Below are 21,443 nucleotides of genomic sequence, written 5' to 3'. Positions count from 1 at the left end.
TGGGCAAGTGAAGCAGCTGGTCACATTTCATCTACAGTCAGGAAGCAGTGAGTGCTAGTGCTCAACTCTACTTATTATCACTAAGACCCTAGTATATGGCTTAGTGTTGCCAAAGTCACAGTAGGTCTTCTATTCTTAGTTAAAACTCTCTAGAAATATCCTCACAGAAATGTACAGTTACACACGCCTTTAATCCCAGCACTTGGGAGGCAGAGGCAGGTGGATTTCTGAGTTCAAGGCCAGCCTGGTCTACAAAGTGAGTTCCAGGACAGCCAGAGCTATACAGAGAAACCCTGTCTTGAAAAACAAAACAAAACAAAACGAAAAAAGAGAAAAAAGAAATGCACAGAGCTGTGTCTCCTAGAGGATTCTAAATGCAGTTGATGGTGAAGAATAATAATCATCACAAGAGCCAACTGTGGTGCTACCCAATGTTCATTTACTTCCTACTTCCTATTCTGAGACCACTGTACTACATCCAAAATTGAGTAATGACAATCAACTCTCACAGAACTGGTAAATGGTAACCTGGACTTGAACCTCTGCAGTGTGACCAAGGCAAACAAGAATCCAAACTGATGTCTTTCTTGAGGCTCAAGGATTTAAAAGGCAGGATTAGTAGTCATGGCCAGTATAAACATCTGCCTGACTTTTAAGTGCCAAATTGCACAGCCAGACACTGCTACGAGATGCCTTGATGATGGTGTCTCAGCCTGTTTCACAAAAAACTGATCTTCACACTTGACATAGGTCCCCTTGTAGGTTCCCCCAAGTAGTACTGAATTAGTTTCCAGCTCAAGGGAATATGCCCAGAGCAAAGCAACAGCTTCCACAGTAGAAGGCCACACTGTCTTCTTTTGGGCAATTTATCTTTGTAGCATAAATAGGGCTAACCAGTATTTATGAGCAAATGACCAGTCTTGCCCAGTCCTTCTCTGCCATTTAAAAGGGGAAAACACCACTTCTAGATCAGTCTCTGACCTTTGAGAGGGTGAAGGGCCCAGCATTACTTCACTATTTAAACTGAAGACTCCAGGTGTCCCTGGTTCCTTCATACCTCCCAGGTCACGGGAAATTTTTCTTTCCCTAGCCTGAGCCTCACCCACATGTTGTTCTTGTATGGGCATGGTTGCTTTTCCATCCTCTCTGACAGTGAGGAACCCACAAATAGGTCAGCATTTGTAAGTGGCTAAAGAAAAGGTTGTCAGAGCAAATTCTGGTAAAGTAATTTTCCTTTGTCAACTTTCAGAAGAGTTCCCTATGAGAAGGTAAATCTCCCTACAGACTCTGCGGAAGAGCTGGCTGAAAGTTCTTTCCTTCTTTTCTTCCTTTCCTTCTTTTCTTTTCTTTTCTTTTCTTTTCTTTCCTTTTCTTTCCTTCCTCCCTCACTCCCTTCTCTCCCTCTCCCTCCACCCCCTCTTTTTTTTCTGTAGGGGGTGAAGGGTGCAGATGTCATGTGTGTGGAGATTAAAGGACAAATTGTAGGGAACCCTTATTGGCTGAGTCTTCTCACCAGTCCTGACTTCTGATTATTTCCACCTCTGAACATTCCAGCTGCATTCCAACATTAGTTTACTTATTTGAATACAAAACACTTTTCTAATTTTTCATATACCAATATGGATCTGCTATTTATTTCATTCTGGAAAGTTTTATTCTTCAAATCCACTTTGTTCGTTGTTATACCTTCTTTCTCACTCATCTTTTCAAGTCTCTCTGACACTGCTTTTAATTTTTTCCTTATTTTTAATTGTATGTATGTATGTATGTATGTATGTATGTATGTATGTATGTATGTTTGTTTGTATGTATGTATGTATGTGTGTCTATGCATGAGTAGACATGTGTATACATGATTACAGTGCCCTTGGACAACAGAAGAAAGTGTTAGAACTGGAGATAAAGGCCATTGTGAACCAGTTGACATGAGTTCTGGGAATCATACTCATGGGATCCTTTAAAAAAAAAAGCAGTATTTTCTTTTAACTGTTGAGCCATATTTCTCAACCTCTTATACACTTCTTGAGATATACATACATACATACATCTCCATATATCCATATGCTGCTAATGAAGGGATGGATCTGCAAAAAGGGCTCATCACTATTCCAACTAACAGAACATGATAAATGTGATTCTTCTGATTTCATGTTAGGCCACAAAACAAGTATAGCTTTTAACTCTTGAAATGATCCTTCGTATCAATCACCATGTTGTAGGGGAAGCCTCAGACACACGGTATGGCCACATGGCAAAGAACAGAAGGTCCACCAACAGCCAGACAAGCAAGTGAATTACTTTCAGTTCTCAGCTTTAAAAATCTTAAAACTGAGATTTCAAACACTATGTAGAGGAAATTAAACATCTGGACTTTACTATGTTTGAACCCCAACCCAGAGTCTCTGTAGAAACAAAGTGTTGCTCTACATCTCCTCATCATTTGAGCACAGTAACTGGAATGCTCCCTAGCATATCTATAGTGCCTAACTAGTCTGGCAGATAATAGTTGTTTAATAAATATTGTTGACTTTGTGAATGAAGTATATTAGTAAATTCAAAAAAAGTCCTATCACCATTACCAGACAACCTCAGCTCAATAAAGGATTACTCTCTTGCATGCCAGTGAATGAAAGTCCCCAGCAGTTCAGAGAGGGCAGACTTCTTCAGTCCCAGCTCCTCAGTAAGCTAGGGGGATTGGTCACACTGCTTCTTATCCTCGGGAATCCACCTTCAGTGAAAACAGGCCACTCTTCTCTCAGGTTTCCAAACAAATATTGTTCTTGGCTGGAAGGCTGCCATTTTGTTTTTCTCATAAACCAGGTATTTCTAGGACAGTGGTTCTCAACCTGTAGGTCACAACCCCTTTGGTGGTCAATGATCCTTCCACAGGAGTTGCCTAAGACCATCTTCATATCAGACATTTGAATTATGATTCATAATAGTAGCAAAATTACAGTCATGAAGTATCAACAAAAATAATATTATGGTTGGGGTGACCACAACATAAGGAACTGTATTAAGGGGCCACAACATTAGGAAGGTTGAGAACCACTGTTCTGGGACAAAAGTGATGTGGAAGAAAGGGCATCTGGCTCATTAATCTAAAGCTAAAGCCAAACACACATAGAAATAATGCTTAGATGTCCACTGACAAGAACAGGTAACATAGCACCCACCCCCCCATGGATCTTTGAGGCTCCTCACTCGTGTGTGTGTGTGTGTGTGTGTGTGTGTGTGTGTGTGTGTGTGTGTGTGTGTGTGTGTGTGTGTGTGTTTGTACAGGCCAAAGAAACAGGTCTCTCAGTGGCCTGAAACTGGCCAAGGAGACTAGGCTGGCTGGCCAGTAAGCCCCAGAGATCTGACTTCATCTACCTTTATGCTTATGAGATTACAAGTGTACCACCACACTCAGCTTTTGTACATGGGATCTGAGGTGGAATTCAGGACCTTATGCTTATACAGAAACACTTTTACATACTGCACAATCTCCCCACTGACTGCTTTCTGAAATGTATCACACATCCCTCACCCTATCACAATCTAGCCTTCACTGCCAGGAGCCAGACTGGACCTGTTAAATCCAACGTAAAAGTGGGCTGATCGTAAGAAAGTCAAGATAGGCTTTCTATTTCTAGAGCAGAACATCAACAGTTGCCAAAGGGAGGCTCTGCAGGACCTGCCTTAATGGCAAATGAACCTGCTGTAATTAGCATATTAATAACATTTTATTTCTAACACCCCAAGAAATATCTCTCCAACCTCTTTACCACAAGGCTCTGAGGTAATCACAGAACAAAGAGCACAGGAGGAAACTACCAGTGTGTACCCCATACCCACTTCAGGAACTTCTCCTTGCTTTCTTCCCACAGACCAGCAGCCTGACTCCCTCCAAGTAGAAAGGGCTCATTTCAGACCCATGTGAAAACACTCATTCTAGAAGAGGCTTTCTGGAAGCAAGCTCTGGTATGTAGAGCAGTCATCCCCAGAATGAGACTTGCAGCTCTGAGGATCAATCAGGTTGAACTCCTGAGAGATAAGAATCCCAAGGTGAAGCCAGGCTTTAATGCATAAGGAGAGGGGCAGAGAGGATGAGCTACCAAAGCTCCACACTAGCCATGGGCTGTATTGGACAACATCCCACTAAAGAAAGGGCTCTATAAAACTAGATGGCAGATGGCCCAGGGTGCACATCATGTCACATCTATAAGCCTCAGTTTCCTCAGCTCGGCTCTGAACAGCTTGTGCTGTTTAGAGGGTGGCATCTGGAAAACTGAACTAATTTGGATTCAAAAGTGCCTCTGATCTTTTCAGCAAGCAAAAGACATGGTGGACTATGGCTATATGCTCTAATTAAACACAAAAACCCACCTGAACAAACAAAAACAGACACATGAGCTAGCCCTCATTCCCAGGTGACTTTTCCTCTCCATTTAACTGATGGGTTCTTTAGTAGTCACACCACAAAAAGCACTTTAAGGGCAGGGCTTTGGTTATCCAGACCCATATTCGTGTGTGGACAGACTACCTGACAACCAAGTGGCCGGTGAACTGAAAAGATGGGTGATCAACTTCCAGAAAAACTCTCATGATAGTTGATTGTTGAAAGAACTGTGAAGGTACCCTTTTTCCTTTTTTCTACTTCCTTGAAACAATGTGGTGGCTGGAGCTGCCAAGTTAGATCAGAAAACATCTGTAGAGCAGAGACATAGGAGCCAGGGTCCCTGCTGACAAACAAGAGGCAACAAACTGATTTACTGGAGATATCATCCATACAAGAAATTGTTCAAGATACTCACACTCAAACTTTTAGCCAAAGGGTATGATCATGTCTGGATTCAGAAAACATTCTATTTTACTCTCAAACATCCCTTACTACAGCCTACCATTCTTTTGGCCTAAGAAACTTCCTAGGATTACATCCTAGGGTGGCAAGTATCATCTCTTAGATTGATGCTACGTGGGCATAGAGGTTAAGAGTTTAATTAGAAGTTCAGTAGGCCTGGGCTTTAATACAAGTTCTCTCAATTAATAGTTACATTACATTAGAAAAATCATGTCACATCTATAAGCCTCAGTTTCCTCAGCTCAGCTCACAATAGGGACAGTCCAGAATTTTCTGAGGATTAGATGATAACACCAGGCAGTAAAGATCCCACCAGCATGACACGTACCTGAACATCTTTTCCAAACATCAGTCACACATAAGCCACCTTTACCCAAACCAAAACCTATGTGGCAATTGTCGAAATATAGCCATTTCCTACATTGAAAGATTTTAGTAGTGACACACAGGGAGGTCCCACAGGATCACACTGCTAAATGACATCCAAGTCTTCTCAGTTTGTGAGGGCACACTCTTTGCTTGTACAGTGATGAGACTAGCTAAAGAATGTACCTATTGTTAAACAATTTGGAATAGTAGTGACTTTAACATCTTATTTATCTTAGTTTTAATCAAGTCCCCTTCATACTTTCAACTTAGCCTTTCTCCACTGTAACATACAGGGTTTGGGCTATAATTGTGAATTTCTTTCTTACAGCATATATTTTTAAAAGTATATAATATATTCAGGCACTATTAAACCACCAAAAATCATTTCACACCCCAACCCCTGTGATTCTGAGAAAGAAACTACAAGTTCCATCATTTATCTCTGTAAATATTCCAAAGCCAGAAACACAGGAGCACACTAAACATCTGCCTAGTTAGACTCTGAATGTTCTTGCCCAGCCATATTAGAGACCTGTAGAGAGGACCCAGCCAACTTCCATTCTAGCACATTCTGAGAACTGTTCAAATTCCTCCACTATGCTTGATGCATGCTCCAATCAAAAATTACATGCTAAGGGTGCGGGGATAGTTCAATCCCCCAAACCCATGATTTTGTTTTTTATGCTTATAATCCCAGCACTAGATAGAGATAGAGACAGGAGGGTCACAGGAGCTCACCGGCCAGTAGACTTAGATGAGTTCCAGGCCAGTGAAAGACCCTGTCATTATTAAAATGGGGGGGGGGGGTTGAGAACAGGCAGGTAGAGAAAGATAGACAGACAGACACACACACACACACACAGAGACAGGGGAGGGAGGGAGGGAGGGAGGGAGGAATATCTAAGTATGTCTAGCCTCCACATCTACACTGGACATGTGCACATGTTAATATACAAACATATGTAAACATACAAAATTACATGCTAGAAGTGAGATCTGCAATTGCTTCTACAAATACATCTGTGAAATCTAAATGGCTTTTGCTGTGATGATATTTGATTCATTTCATGGCTTCCTGGCAAAACCAGTGGGACCCATCAGGGACTTCACAAAACAGGGATTCTTAGCCGAACAAAGAAAACCTTCAAAAAGCACACTGCACCAGTATTGGCAGCTAAACTGTTCTTCAGCAGTATTTCCATCAGGTAGCATGCTCCTTACGCAGAATTGTGGTGATGCTTTGAGGTGACAAATCCTAAATAAAATGTAACAAGGATGCTGTGGCCAGCTCCTGTGTCAGAGACACTTTTGAGCAATGAAACCATTTCAATGGAAAACTATTTTTTTTTCTATGAGCTTGATCTATTAAGAAGCAACCATGTAAATGTTTTTTTTTTGGCATTTATTAGATGTTTGATTTAGCAAATTCATACCAGCTCAGACCAAAAAGCAATTTACTTCTCCTACCACCTCATCCTCCTGTGACCAAAGGTGAGGCTGAAAAAATGAGACAGGTGTATAAGTGGGAACTACTTGGGACCAGAGACTTGGAGACCTACGTGCAAATGGGGCCTGAGCAAAGCAGAAGGCCCACCAGGCAGGAAAGGGCTGAACCCTATAGCTGTCCTGGGATTGCAAAGTTGGGGTTAAAATTGACAGTGATCTGAGAAGCATCTAGGAGCTGGGGTGAGCCTGGCATGGACTGTAAATGGGCAACTGAGGCAAAATTTCAGAACCTCATTTATAAAACTAGAATGTAAAGACCACCTACTGGTTTCAGTAGTTGAGTGTGATTCAGTGGTCAAGTGCTTGCACACTCTTGTGTATCTCACAAGACCCTGGATTTCAACCCTGGAGCTACCAAAAACAGGAAGAAAAAATATAGCACTTCACTGGAAGTCAAAGTCCACATGGGGACCTTCATAAGCACAAGGAGGAAGCCATGATCTCCATGGGGGTGGATGGGAGCACACCTGGAACAATAGCCCATGCATGGGGTCTGGGTGCTAAGACCAACCAAAGGCTAGCGATGGTTTGAGGATCACAGGAATCCCACGGATTCTGGAGTAGCAAAGGCCACTGATTCAGTCCTGAGTAAGAAAGTGGACTTTCAGATGAAGATCTGGCTGAAAGTAATCCCAGAAAGGGCTGTCCACAGGACTGCAGAGATGTAGGCCTAACGCCTACCTCTTTTGTTCCTCCTACATCTGCTATCGCCAGGCTCCATGTATAAGGACCCTACTCACTGCAACTTGGTAGATGTTCATGAGGACCCCTGAGAGGTAGGAGTTATTTGCTCTATGATGCAGATGAAGAACTAATGATAAAGACCAACCTAGTCCTGTGCCTAGGACTCTCTTAGAAGCCACTGCCTTCCTTCTAAAGCTCTCTAACAATGTAACACATTTCATCCTTGTGGTCTCTTCCTGCACTCATACTATTTGGCTGCTATGTTCCCTGAATCTTTGTAACAGCTAAACCAAGAGGTCAATGGCTATTAACTGGGTATAGCAATAACTCCTTGCCTCCATCTCTATGGACCATGGAGCCTCCTACCCTCTGACTCTTGTCTCTCTGGCCAAGCCACAATAAGTGTCTGAACATGGGAGTGACCTATACTGAACATCATCCTGCTCCCCAGTTCAGCTTTATATGGTGGAATGCATAGGCAGTTGAGAAGTAGTAGTGAGTTTGTTGTTCAACTCTCGTTATTCACCAAAGTCTAAAATAATGTCTCCTGCTGGTAGCCAGGATGTCAAAAGCAACCCTCCAGTGGTGACAAAATAGTCAAGGCCAGCCAGAGTCTGTCCTGTCCTCGGTATATTTATGCCTCTCCTAGGATCCTCTGGTCAATGTCATCATCTTAGAGCACTGAAAATCCTCAGTGTCTATCAGGGTTGGAGCATCAGGGCCATGCATCTGTCACTACGGTTTCCACTGTGACACCTACTTTCCTTCCAAAGCACTTTCTGAATGCCTGGGTGGCCAGGCCTTCACCAGTTTGCCAGATTGAGGATCTAGGTAACTGCACCCTCTGCAGCACTTGCTCCTTCAGGGTTCCCCACCTGACACCTAGGGGTACACAATGTCTCTTGTTTGAGTAAACAGTTTTCTGGAGCCCAGGGAAGGAATCAGCCTGGCAGTATACAACATGCTGACTGGTCAGAACCCATTCTTCCATTCCATAGTAGCAGGGTAGATTCTCATGAACATTTACATCTCTGTGAGGCGAACCAGGTCAGACACACCTGCTCTCCAGCCTTGTAGGGAGCCTTGGTTATTTTCCTTCCTCAGGTACACATGTATAAATTGTTCCTTTCTATCCAAGGGGATGCACAACATCTTCCCACAAAAGGCTGGTACATGCTCAATTGTTTCAGAAAGACAAGAAACAGGAAGTAAGTGTTGAGGAGGGAGGGGAAAGTCAAATGAGTTTCCCTAATACAACTGAGAAGAGATGCATGTCAAGAAGTGTAAACAAAGAGGGAGCAGGTGGGTAACAAGCATATATATGCCATACTGGCACACTACTCAGCCCCACAGAATACTCAGTGGGGGAACATGAATGTCAGACTGAAGAGGTCACTGTTTCATATCACTCTGCAGACTCTTCTAGAAGAGTAACACATAACATAAAGTCCCCCCTCAACCAGGTGTCACTTTGCTCCTCAACCCCTAATGTTGAGTAGTCAACTAACCCGATTTGAGATATAACCACACTCAATAGGAAGGAACATAAGCCAAGCTGATAACAAATGAATTAATCTGTAAAAGATTGCCTTCCTTCCATTCCTAAGAGATCAACGCCCCTAGTCCCCAGACCTAGGGGAAGCCTGGTCTGCTATACCCTCAATGAGACAACTACTGGGAGATATATCAGGAAAGTCTGTATAGCTAGCTCATTCTATAGACTGACTTCTCCTGCAGCCTCCTCAAAGGCCTGAGGGTGAGGAGTCTAGGAGAACCCATAGGTCCCATAAGATCTTCCAGCTGGGCTCATAAATGAGCCAATCCTCTCCGCTGACATTTAAGTAGTAATAGGTGGTAAGAGACATCACCCCAGCTTGACTCTCTAGTGGTGAGAGCCTCACTAGAACGAAGTCTAGTGAAGTCTCCCACAGAATGGACACTCACCCCTAAGTTAAGCCAGAGCTCCCCTTCCCCAGGCTCCCAGGATCATAGTAGTTCCCAGTGGTATCTGGGTGTCCAGGAGTTTGGGAACCTCAGCTTCATCCCCAGTCTTTGCCATTTCTTACCCAGGCTGGGGCCCCCATCTTAGGCTACATTAGTATCCTAACACCTCTGAGTTTCATCTGCCTGAACAGCATTCACATACCCCAGCAGCAAGGTGGGACTCAAGAGTCACACAAGGCATCCAGGAGCAAAGCCAATACTGTTACAGGCAGAAGCCAGCTTCAGCAGGGTATGCTCATATTCCCAAAACTAGCCTTGAAACATCTTTGCTTTCCCATTCTATTGAAGATAAATCTGGCCCTGAGAAAGGATGGTCACAGAGAACTGAACAATTTCAACACAGTCACCCAGTAAAAGTATGAGGGCTCTATGCTAGGCAGAGTAGCTCTACCAGAGCTGGGAGGCCAGCATAATGCCTTCTGCATGCTCAGGTACCGTGGTCCATCTAATCTTCCCTCTCCTTCCTTCCTTGAGGATACCTCAACTGGCTTGTTGGTGTCATGTGCTTTTTCACAGCTCCTTCGGGCCTCAGGCTTTAGGCTCCCAAACATAAAGAAGACACCACTGGGGAAGATAGATGGCCGGGCCTCTGACTTCGGGCAAGGAGCTTCATAGTAATAAACCCCAAATTCCTTTGCAAAAAAAAAAAAAAAAAAAAGACACCTTGCCGAGGTTAGGAAAATGGCACAGAAAAATCTAGTATCTAGCATATAATAAGACTTTGATTAATGATAGCCATGATAATCATTTGTATTCTGTTTCTACACTCGGGGGGGGGGGGTTATGCAACGTGTCCAATGCTTCACAAATCTTAAACAGAGAAGCAAGGATATGATAATGTCACTTGGAAACTATATTGTTACTCATCAGGTTAGCAGGTTTACCCACTGGCATAGGAAAAGCCTGAATATTTGTGGCAGAGTGCAGACAAGAGTACATTGGGCAGGAACCACAGTCACTGGACTTGTGTAGTCTAGGGGATCTCCACTTTAACATCTTCTGAGAAGTCAAAAAATTTCTGAATATTAAAAACAAAAAAAAAAACAAAACAAAAAAAAAAAAAACAGTGATCCAGAATAAAAGAAAGAAGGGGAGAAAGTTGGTGTGAAAGTATAAGAACTGGAATTTAGATTCCCATAAAACCTAGTGGGTATAGTGGCCCATCTTAGGGTGAGGGGAATAGGAAAACCCATGTGCCTCATAAGACCATCCTCTCTGATTGACATTCAGGTGGTCAACAGGTGACAAAAGACATCAGCTTGACTCTCTAGCCCCCGAGATTCAAGCCTTAGAAGAGGCACACAGGCAATCCCCAAGGCAATCTGGCTAGCAAAGCTAGCCTTATTGGCAAACTCTGGGTTTGATCAAAAGACCCTGCATCATTGAATAAGGTGGAACAGTGAAGGTTGATTCCCAACATTAACCTTGGGCCTCCACATGTATGTGCACATAACACATGTCCCTATATCCATTCATATATGCACCCACATCCAAAAACATGCATATACAAACATGCACAATGCAATACATACACATACAGAAAAAAAGAGAGAGGAAAAGGGGGAAGGAGAGAGAAGTAGAAGAGAGAAGGAGAAAGAAAACAGCTAGCAACAGAAGACCAATGGAGAGGCCACTACTATACCAATATGGGCAGGGTAGCAAGTATGAAGACAATGAGGTAGAAAAATGGGTAAAGATCCAATCACTGTAGGAATCCAAGGGGGGTTCCAGGTAAGAGAATCTTGTGGCTGGCGAGACTATGGGACCATGAGAAGTGAGGGGCCTCCTCTTTACCCCACACTTATCTGATCCCTATAAGCAATTTATGAGGTTTATGAAGACACCTCACCATGCAGGTCTTACTTTGAATGGCCTTGAGTCAAACTCATGGGTGGGGTAGCAAAGAATGGAGGCAAAGACCAACAGTATGACATCCATGCCCATCTGCCATCTTCTAAGAGGCCCTGCAGGGAGAAAAGGGTGAGAAGACAAACAGCAGGGGAGCAAGAAAACAATCCTGGGAAGGACAGCGAAGAGACAGGTGGGTAGTAGGAACAGCTGCTAACCTGAAGACTTCTGGCAGGTGGTGCCACAAGCCATTCTGTGACCAGTGTTATCTTCACTGTCCTTACTGCAGGTGGGAACCAGCTCCAGCTGCTCTGCCTATGTTGCGCCTACGTTGTCACCTGAACCTTGGGGCTAGTGTCATCAGAAGTGGAAATGTTTGTGGTCCTGTCTATATAACTGAATTATGTCCCTTCCCACAGTAGACCAATCACAAATATCTGGAAAGGAAGGAAATATACATCTTATAGTCCTGAAAGCTAAGCCTGCCTTTGCTTGTGACATCCTTTTGCTATCTACTCTCATCCAAAGGGTGACTTCAAAAGCTACCAGAGCTGTACTAATCTTTCAGGCTGGAGGCACAGATGGTGTCTGTTGCCTGATTAAGTCTCTCTTTAACCACCATGGTTTTCTGCAGGAAGTCCACCAAAGTAGCATGGATGTTGACCTACCAAATGTGTCCACATCCACGGAGAAATCGAAACTAACATGGAGATGACTTTTTGCTCTGGGGTTGTGTTTGAATCTAGGAATTGATTCTGCAGAGCTCTGGGACTCTGGGAAACTTACTATTCTCTCTGAATCTCCAGATCCTTATCCATGAGGCAGAACTAGGACATGGCCTCAGGCCCAAAAGGGTTTTGCAGTGATAAATATGTCCATCAGAATCACCTGGTTAGATCATCCTGACAGTGCTGAGACTACTGACTTAGCGGTTTCCTGTCCTCTAATTTGTTCAACCTGCACCCACAGGGCTGTCTCTGATCCTTCTCTTTACTATTCCTCTGACTCTTGGTACTGAGAATGTATATGTAGCAGCTGTCCTACTAACCAGGCTGTGACGCAGTGTCAATTATGTTTTTTTTTTAACCCATCTTCCTAACTTGGGACAGCTCCACCATGCCTAGAGTAAAAGGTGACTATAGGCAGTGTATGGGATTGGCTATCACCTTCATGAGGGTGGTAGATGAGGTCCCTCCTACCTGGAGGCAGGAGGATCATGAGATGGGTTCAGAGATATCATCCAGGCCCTCCAAATCTGCTGAGTTAATAAGTAGAGTTTTGAGAGGCCAGATGGACTGAGGGAAAGGGTTCCATTCAGATTACATAAAGGAGAAGAATGTCCCTGGAATGAAGGAATCAATGAATCAGGGAATGAGCAGAGAAATTTTACAGCGGTCTTTGCCACCAGCAACCAAGAGGAGCAAGAACAAAGCTCTTTGTTGAACAACATGGTTCACCAAAATAGTGACCGCCATGATATAGAAGAAGTGGAGGATGAAGGTGACTAGATCAGGGCCAAGTCTTCCTCTCTGGTGTGGTCACTTAATTCTCCCAACACTCCTAACCCTGATTTGGCAGAGAAGAAGACAGGCTCAAGGGAGTTTAATCACTTGCTCAAAGTCACAGTCAGTGAAGACAGAGCCTGTTGCAAACCCCAGTCTCCTGCCACTATAGTTCTGTTTCTTGCTGCCTCCCTCCAGACTCATTCAGAGCTCACTCCCTTTATTCCCAGAACCTGATTGATGAGTCAGGGCAACACTTTCCCTGTTCCCCAGTGGTAGGGCCATTCTGTGCTGCTCCAAGCAGGGGTTCCCCCCAAAACTTCTAACAACACGCCAGCACCTTACTGTGCTAGCAGAATGTCCCCTCCTCCAACTCACCCACGCCTCCCCTTGAGGCCTGCTGAAGCCCAGAATTAGATAAGTGCCCTGAGCAAGCAGTATAACTGAACATATCTCCCTGGGATCATTTCTGACAAAAGCAAAGCAAACCAAAGCAAACCCAAAAAAAAAAAAAAAAAAAGGAAGCAGCTATTTCAAAGTTGATGGCAATAGTTTCTCTCAGCCCACATTTCCCTTTTGAAAGAACTTAGAGCAGAAAACAAGATCCCTCAGCAATCAGTGCGGAGGGGTAAGTGACTTTGCCCTCTCTGGAGGGAACAAAAATGTTCAAGCAAGAATTCCAGAGGTGGAAAAAAAAAAAAAAGCAGAATTCTGGGTTGAGGAATCAGCTCAACTGGTAAAGGTGCCCATTGAACATTTTTGGGAACCTGAGTTCAATCCTTACAACCAAGATAAAAAGAAAATAAAAGAATTGATTCCACAAAATTGTCCTCTGACCTCCTGCTCCCCACCAAACACGCACACACACACACACACACAAACACACACTGTGGGAGGGGCACGCATCTGGTCAGGCATGGGAACTCCCCTGTAACTCCAACTGTTCAGAATGCTGAGGCAAGAGAAAACAATTCAAGGCCTATTTGGGTTACAGAGTAAATTCAAGGCAAATGTAGTCAACTTGTTAGGAGCCTGTCTTATGATAAAATGGGGGAAGATGGGTGGCAGAGCATTTATTTAACATGAATGAAGCCCTGGGTCCCATCTGCACCAGAGGGGAAAAAAAAGTAAAATATGACAAAATAAAAATTAATTATCTGACTTCTGGGCCAGGAAACATGACAGTTGGGACAGGCTATTCCCTCCTATGCCACAGTACAATCTATTTGCTACCAGTGGTTATTGCTTTGTCAATTTTACTTTTCTTCTTTCTAAATTCTGTTTTTGAAATTTCATCCATAGATATATGTTTAACATTCATCTCTCTGTCTGTCTCAATGCTCCATACACACATGCATTATCACAGTACAGCGGAAGTCAGACAACTTTTGGAAGTTCAAATTAAGACTGGGTCTCTCTTGTTTCTGCTGTTGTACTTATACTCCTGGCTAGCTGACCCACAAGCTTCAGCACCATTGTCCTGTCTCTTACTTCCATCTCCCTTAGCTCAGGAACTGCAGGTACATACTAACACATCCATATTTTTCATGTGTTCCAGAGAATAAACTCATGTTGTCGGGATTAAGCAACCAGCACATTTACCCACTAATCCTCAGCCCATGTCCAGTTTGTTCATTTGTTTGTTTAAATAATGAAAAAATAATTAAAATATTATTCAAAGGTAATTTAAAAAGAGAACATATGGGTCGGGCAGTGGTGGCGCACACCTTTAATCCTAGCACTTGGGAGGCAGAAGCAGGCAGATTTCTGAGTTCAAGGCTAGCCTGATTTACTGAGTTCCAGGACAGCCAGGGCTATACAGAGAAACCCTGTCTCGGAAAACAAACAAACAAAAAAGACGAGAGAGAGAGAGAGAGAGAGAGAGAGAGAGAGAGAGAGAGAGAACGAACATATGGCATAATGAGAATCAACAAAATATTTTTAAAGTAACACTCAAGCTCTCTGGATTATAGATTTCCTTTTTGCGACTGTCTGGAGAGGGCTGCAGCTAGTAGCCAGTAAGCACCCAAGGCCCCCTACAGATCTTTAGAGGATCATCTGGTGGTTATTGTGTTTCATTTTTAATTTCAGAAGTTCCTGCATGCCCCAAATATCTGTCTGCCTACCCCTTTTCTTACTCCCACCGGCCCCCCCCCCCCTCCGGTACAGGCTTAGACTGTTCAGAACAAGCGGTGCTTAATTCACTGAGGTAGATGCCAAGGGAGGCAGAGGTAGAACTAAGCTGGGCTTTGCTGCCAAGGTATTGCCATACACACAGCCCTGGGAAATAAATTCCATAAATAGAATCTGGGCAGAGACCATTAAAAGTGTTGGTCCAACATCACTTTATAGGGCAGAATGCTGACATGCTCAGGCCACTGCAGGTCGGCTGGCCCTTGGTGTTGGTCTGAGGTCCCTGTTGATGCATAAACCAGCTCATTTTTCCCATTTTCAGGGCCAAGCCCTAAAACACACAGAAGGCCCTTCTCTTGCCTGCTAACTGCTGAAGATGGGGGGTGGGGGGGTAGATGTTGGAGGGACAGAGGCTGCTCACATGTTATCTGCCTCCTGGGCCCTAACCCAGGTCAGGTTAACAGTGTCTGCAATACAAGTGTGAAAGTGGACACAGAACATTCCAGAGGAAGTGAGAGCAGCAGAGAGAATACTATACTGAGTGCTCTGATATAGTTTAATGTATTTTAGACTTTAAAAAGACAACACTGAGGACAGGAGATGTGGCTCAATGCTACAGTACCTGCCTAGCATCCACAGGCCTTGGGTTGAATCCCAGGTACTGCAAGGGAAAATAAAACCAGTGTTGCTTCTCAACACTGGGAAGAAGGCTGAAAAGGCTACAGTGAAAGCCAAAGACTTCATCTGAACAGTGTAATGGCCAAAAATGTAGGGAGTGGGGGTCAAGATAGCTCAGCCAGTAAGGGTATTTTATCACCAAGCCTGGTACCCAAAGGTGGAAGAAGAGAAGCCAGGCAGTGGTAGCCCACGCCTTTAATCCCAGCACTTGGGAAGCAGAGGCAGGCGGATTTCTGAATTCAAGGCCAACCTGGTCTACAGAGTGAGTTCCGGAAACCCTGTCTCGAATAATACAAAAGACAAAAAACAAAAGATGTCCTGATGGACAGACACACACACAAACACACAAACCCACACACACACCATACATACATACACACACACACACACACACACACATTTACATGCATATGCACACACACACATGCACGCACAGAAAGCCCAAGTATAACATGAGGTAGAGTTCTGCAGGGCTTTACAGCCAAGGGCTTATGGTCAAGATAACCTGAAAAACATACACACAAGATATACATTCAAGAGAGGAAAAGACTGAACATATGGGCTGATGTTGGGTTGTGGGTAAGAGGTGAGTTCCCAGTACTCCACTGATGCAGTCACCCACCTACAGAAGGGCCACAATGAGAACATAGACACTATGCTTTGTTCATTAACATGTTCCTAATTATAGATACCTAGTAAATATGACATATGGAAAAGGTTTTAATGACAGGGAAAATACTTTTATATCATGTAAGAAAAAACAATAAATGAGGGAGTAGATTGATGGAAGAGAGCTTACCTTGTAAGCATGCCTTTGATTCCTCCAAAGCCAATGTTTTTAAAAAATAGAAAGCCAAGGGTGGTGGTACATGTTTACAATCTAAGAATTGAAAGGGCAAGATACACTAGCAAGATTTTGCTGAAAGGACCCAGATATAGCTGTCTCTTGTGAGACTATGCCGGGGCCTAGCAAACACAGAAGTGGATGATCACAGTCAGCTATTGGATGGATCACACAGCCTCCAATGGAGGAGCTAGAGAAATTACCCAAGGAGCTAAAGGGAACTGCAACCCTATAGGTGGAACAACAATATGAACTAACCAGTACCCCGGAGCTCTTGTCTCTAGCTGCATATGTATCAAAAGATGGCCTAGTCGGCCATCACTGCAAAGAGAGGCCCATTGGACTTGCAAACTTTATATGCCCCAGTACAGGGGAACGCTAGGGCCAAAAAGGGGGAGTGGGTGGGTAGGGGATTGGGGGGGTGGGTATGGGGGACTTTTGGGATAGCATTGAAAATGTAAACGAGGAAAATACCTAATTAAAAAAAAGAAAAGAAAAGAAAAAAAGAAAGGGCAAGACAAGAAGATCTCTGGGCTTGCTAAGTGGGATGGGATGTCCTCTGGCCTGCATACACAGGTACATGTGTACTTACACACACAGAGACACACATTAACCTGCACAATATATGTATTCCCCCCAAAAGGGGCAAGAAATGAAAAAAGAAATACACTGAGGGAATATGTGCAGGTGTAGCTTGGTAGCAACATTCATTCAGGAAGCCCATGGTTCACTCTCAAACACTACAATGGAGGAATAAGAGAACCAAACTGTGTGTAGGAGAAGCAACAAGGAAAATGACAGAAGATATTACTTAAAAGTCTTAACTACGAGCCTGGCAGTGGTGGTGCACACCTTTAATCTCAGCACTTGGGAGGCAGAGACAGGTAGATCTCTGAGTTCAAAAACAGCATGGTCTACAGATCAAGTTCCAGAACAGCTAGGGCTACACAGAGAAACCCTGCCTCAAAAATATAAAATAAAATGAAATAAAATAAAATAAAATCCAAAAAACGAAACAAAAATACCCTCAACTATGGCTGGACCTGAGTGGTGAGTTTAATGTTTTTTGTCAAAAGTAATCTATGAGTTGCTATCATTAAAACAACAAAATGAAGAACTGGGAAAGACCATACGACATGGCTAGGAAAATAATCCTCCCACAGACATTCCTATGGCCAGTGAGGACACATCAGCTTGAGCCTGTAAGAGGAAGGAAGGTGCCACTTCAAAGCTACAGAACCAAGATCTTTCAAACTCTCTCCCTTGAACCCCATGGAACCCAAGATAAGGCATGGTGTGGGTTCAATTGAGCCTTTTTAAGAAGTTAGGCTTGGAGTCCTAGCCTCTAGTAACCCAAGATATGCCCCTACTTGGAAGTAGGGTTTTTATAGAAGTAATGAACTTTAATTAGAATCATTAGGATAGATCTTAAGCCAAAAGAACTGGCACATTTATAGAAAAGGGAGACTTGAACACACAAACCTATTCATATGAAGAAGCAGAGATGGGAGATACATTTACCAGGGAGCACAAAAGTCCTCGAACTGCCAGAAGCTGGGAGGGGATGTTTATAGGGAGGGTTCAGCTCTGATAACACCTTGAAATTGAACTCCCTGCCTTCAGAACCGTGAGACAATAAGTGCTGTCTTTGAAGCTGAGCAGTGTGTTTTGTTACAGCATCTCTGGCAAACTGATACAGTGAGTGAAATTTCCCTTGGAGTTGCCTTATCAAGTCCCTTGTCTATATGATTTCTAGAAAATGTGAACAGTGGAGTTTCAAATTTGGTTTTAGTTTTAGCTCTGAAATAAAGTTTTATACAGAAACACAAGTATAGAAAGTAACTAGGGCCTGGTCAGGTAGATACCTGGCAAGAATCCCACACACTTTGTACAGAGTAGCCTCTGACAACCTGAAGTCTAAATCATCGAGAAACCCCTGCCAGAACCCCATCCCAAGAATTGCCAGAGCAGAAACCCACTGACCAACTTCACAAAGCATCTCGTGAGTGCAAAGCCCAGGTTATTCCTTCAAGAGCACTAAGCCTGTCATGAAGGAAATAAGAAGGACCTGGAACCTAGAACTGATCCACCTTAACCCTCCCAGTGTGCTGGCTGTACACATGTCACCTGATGCTCTAGACCTACCACATCTAAAATTATCTTGCCCTCCAAGGACAAGCAGATGCTGGGCTTTATCAGAGCACGGTTAAGTGGTAGAATAACAGATGTGATGTGCCCTTATCACCCCAAGGTTGGCAGTGACGTCCACAGACACTTGGTTACCCTGGTAATAAAATCAAGAGCTCACTGCCAGTCTGACAGTCTGAAAGGCACTGGGTCACTCATGTGATTGTCCCCTCTGGCCTACAGACCCCTCTAGGAGCTCAAACTCACCAAGTAATAAGGTAAAAAGTCTCTGTAGTAACTGTGGAAACCAGCCTTCATTCACTGAGTGTTTTGGGGGTATTGAGGGGACTTTTGGCTTTTTTGTTGTATTTTTTTCTTTCTTTTTTTTTTTTTTTCTTTTTTTGGTTTTTTGAAGACAGGGTTTCTCTGTGTAGCCCTGGCTGTCCTAGAACTCACTCTTTAGACCAGGCTGGCCTCAAACTCAGAAATCCGCCTACCTCTGCCTCCCAAGTGCTGAGATTAAAGGTGTGCGCCACCACTGCCCAGCTTTTGTTGTATTTTTCTTGTTGGCTTGGTTTTTTTCTTCTTTTTCTAAAAATTTTGTTGTTGTTGTTGTTTTCTGTTTTTTGGGGGGTTGCTTTGTTTGTTTTTTGGTTTTTCAAGACAGGGTTTCTCTGTATAGCCCTGGCTGTCCTGGAACTCACTTTGTAGACCAGGGTGGCCTCGAACTCAGAAATCCGCCTGCCTCTGCCTCCTGAGTGCTGGGATTAAAGGTGTGCGCCACCATGCCCGGCTCTAAAAAAAATTTTAATTAACTTATTTACATGTATGAATGTTTTGTGTGCATGTATATCTGTATACCATGTGCATGCCTGATACCCAAGGAAGCCAGAAGAAGGTATCAAATCTCCTTAAACTGGAGTTACAGGCAGTTGAGAAGCTGCCATATGGATGCTAATAATTGAACCCTAGCACCCAGTGCTCTTAACCACTGAGCCATCTTTCCAGCCCCAAGTTGTGTTGTTTTCTTTTGTTTTGTTCTAACAGTGTCTCAATGCATAGCCCAGTCTAGCCTCAAACTTGTGGCAATCCTCTACAGCCTTTACTGTTTGAATTCTGAGATTGTACTTGTGTGCTATCAAGTCTGTTCATACTTAGTTTGTAATAATAACAATTGCATGCCTTCTTTTACAAATAAAATTCAGACCCCATGTGCCAGACTCAGTGCTCAGGTTTCTGAGACATATGTAAGTTTAAGAAAACCTCCTAACCAGAAAAGAGGTCTGGACAGGAAGGGTATGATGTTTTCCAGTCTTGTGTGGTATATTGTATATATGTTGATAGGAGGTAGATACATGGGGACTTATGGATGGGAGAAGGTAGTCCATGAAAAAGAGGGCTCAGGTAATTCCAATTCCTGGGACACTGAACCCACTTGTTGAATTAATAACGGCTAATTCAAAGTAGTCAGTATGGTTTGGGGTTTTCCTAATAGTGAATCTATCTTTCCCTCTGGGAACATCCTGAGAAAAGTTAATACTTTGGTTTGTGGCTATCTCCACTGAGCAACTCCATTTCTCCCAGCCTTCCTGCCCATGAGTGCTGGGGCACATGGTGACACACTAAGCACAGTAGCCATTTTCTTTCGATAGCCTCCTTACAAGTGCCACTCCTGCTGGGGTTAGGGAAGGCTTTGATTTATTATATAGCTTTTGGATACTTCCTTCAGAAATACTGCCAAATGGTGAAACAGTCAGCCCTTTCACTCAAGTCCTTGTTTACTTTTTTTTTAAATAAAAGAATAAAGTATGAAATGATCCTGAGCTAAATAAATAAAAATGCCACACTTTTGCCCAAACAGAACCATCTGCTTCACTGAGAAATATTTGCAGTCCTCAACGATCTTTTATCTTTAAGATGACGTTTTCACTCTTTCAAGCTTTGGAGATTCAGAGAACTTTGATTTGGGTCCTCTAACAATTTTACATGAACAATTAGCCTATTAACTAATAAAACTGGAATTGAGCCCTATCCTTATCTCTCATGCAGCTGTGACTGCAATCTCTTAGCTCATGTCTGGGGCTCACAAGAAAAGCAGATGCAAACAAGAAGGAATCCCTGTCTTAATACTTATTACTGCCAATCACTGTTCTGGTGTCTAGGCCAAGAGAGTAAGATATAGCCAGCCACTTCACCTGTCCATCAACCCATCCATCCTTCCACCCATCTGTTCTTTTCTCCATCCACCTCACTGTACCACAGTAAAGATTCAAATGGAGAGAAAGTGCGGTGGTTGAGATCCTTGAAAAAACTCACATAACAATGTTATGGGAGGTTAAGAATGATGCTACTTCTTCCAGGAATGTTCTAATGGGTGGAACTGTTTGCCACTATTCTCGATCTCAACAACTGGTCCCTCACTATCATAGAATGTTCTGTCAGGTATCACATCTCTGTGTTAGTCATTGTCTTGTGCTCAGCCATGATCACGCTTCAGAGGAACAAGAATATGTTTTGCCTGGTGGGTTGTGACCTGGTGGGTGGCACATAGCAAATACAAAATAAGTATTACTGACTAAGTAGATAAGTGTGCAATGCACAACATACAAGACACAATAAAGAGAAAGATGGAAACATCTGTTCCTTGGAGGGAATAATGAGTCTCCATGATCTAGTACTAGTTGGAGCATAGGGCCCAATGTTTGCTGATGGTACTAGGTAATGGAAAGTTATAGTTCAAAAACCAATGGATTATACTGTTCTGAGTGGGTCAATCAGCCCTGAGACCCTGCCCACTAATTATAAATTGGAAAAGGAGTTTTATATAATATGTTCCCAGTTCCTTGAGTTAGGGATTCTCTACAAAGCTAACATCACTGAGTTAAGTACTCAAGTTGCAGCTTTA

The 21,443-nt window shown here is 43.3% G+C and overlaps 1 protein-coding gene across 2 annotated transcripts in view; it reads right to left on the bottom strand.

The window, feature by feature from the left end:
• Window positions 1–21,443, bottom strand: part of Grk5 (G protein-coupled receptor kinase 5) — a 206,409-nt gene that overhangs the window by 82,943 nt on the left and 102,023 nt on the right. The gene's annotated exons all lie outside the window — the stretch shown is intronic.

This window comes from Mus musculus, chromosome 19, assembly GCF_000001635.26.
Source record: "Mus musculus strain C57BL/6J chromosome 19, GRCm38.p6 C57BL/6J".
NCBI classification, from domain to species: domain Eukaryota; kingdom Metazoa; phylum Chordata; class Mammalia; order Rodentia; family Muridae; genus Mus; species Mus musculus.
The sequence above is the reverse complement of the archived record's forward strand: the minus strand, read 5'-3'. Positions and strand labels throughout refer to the sequence as shown.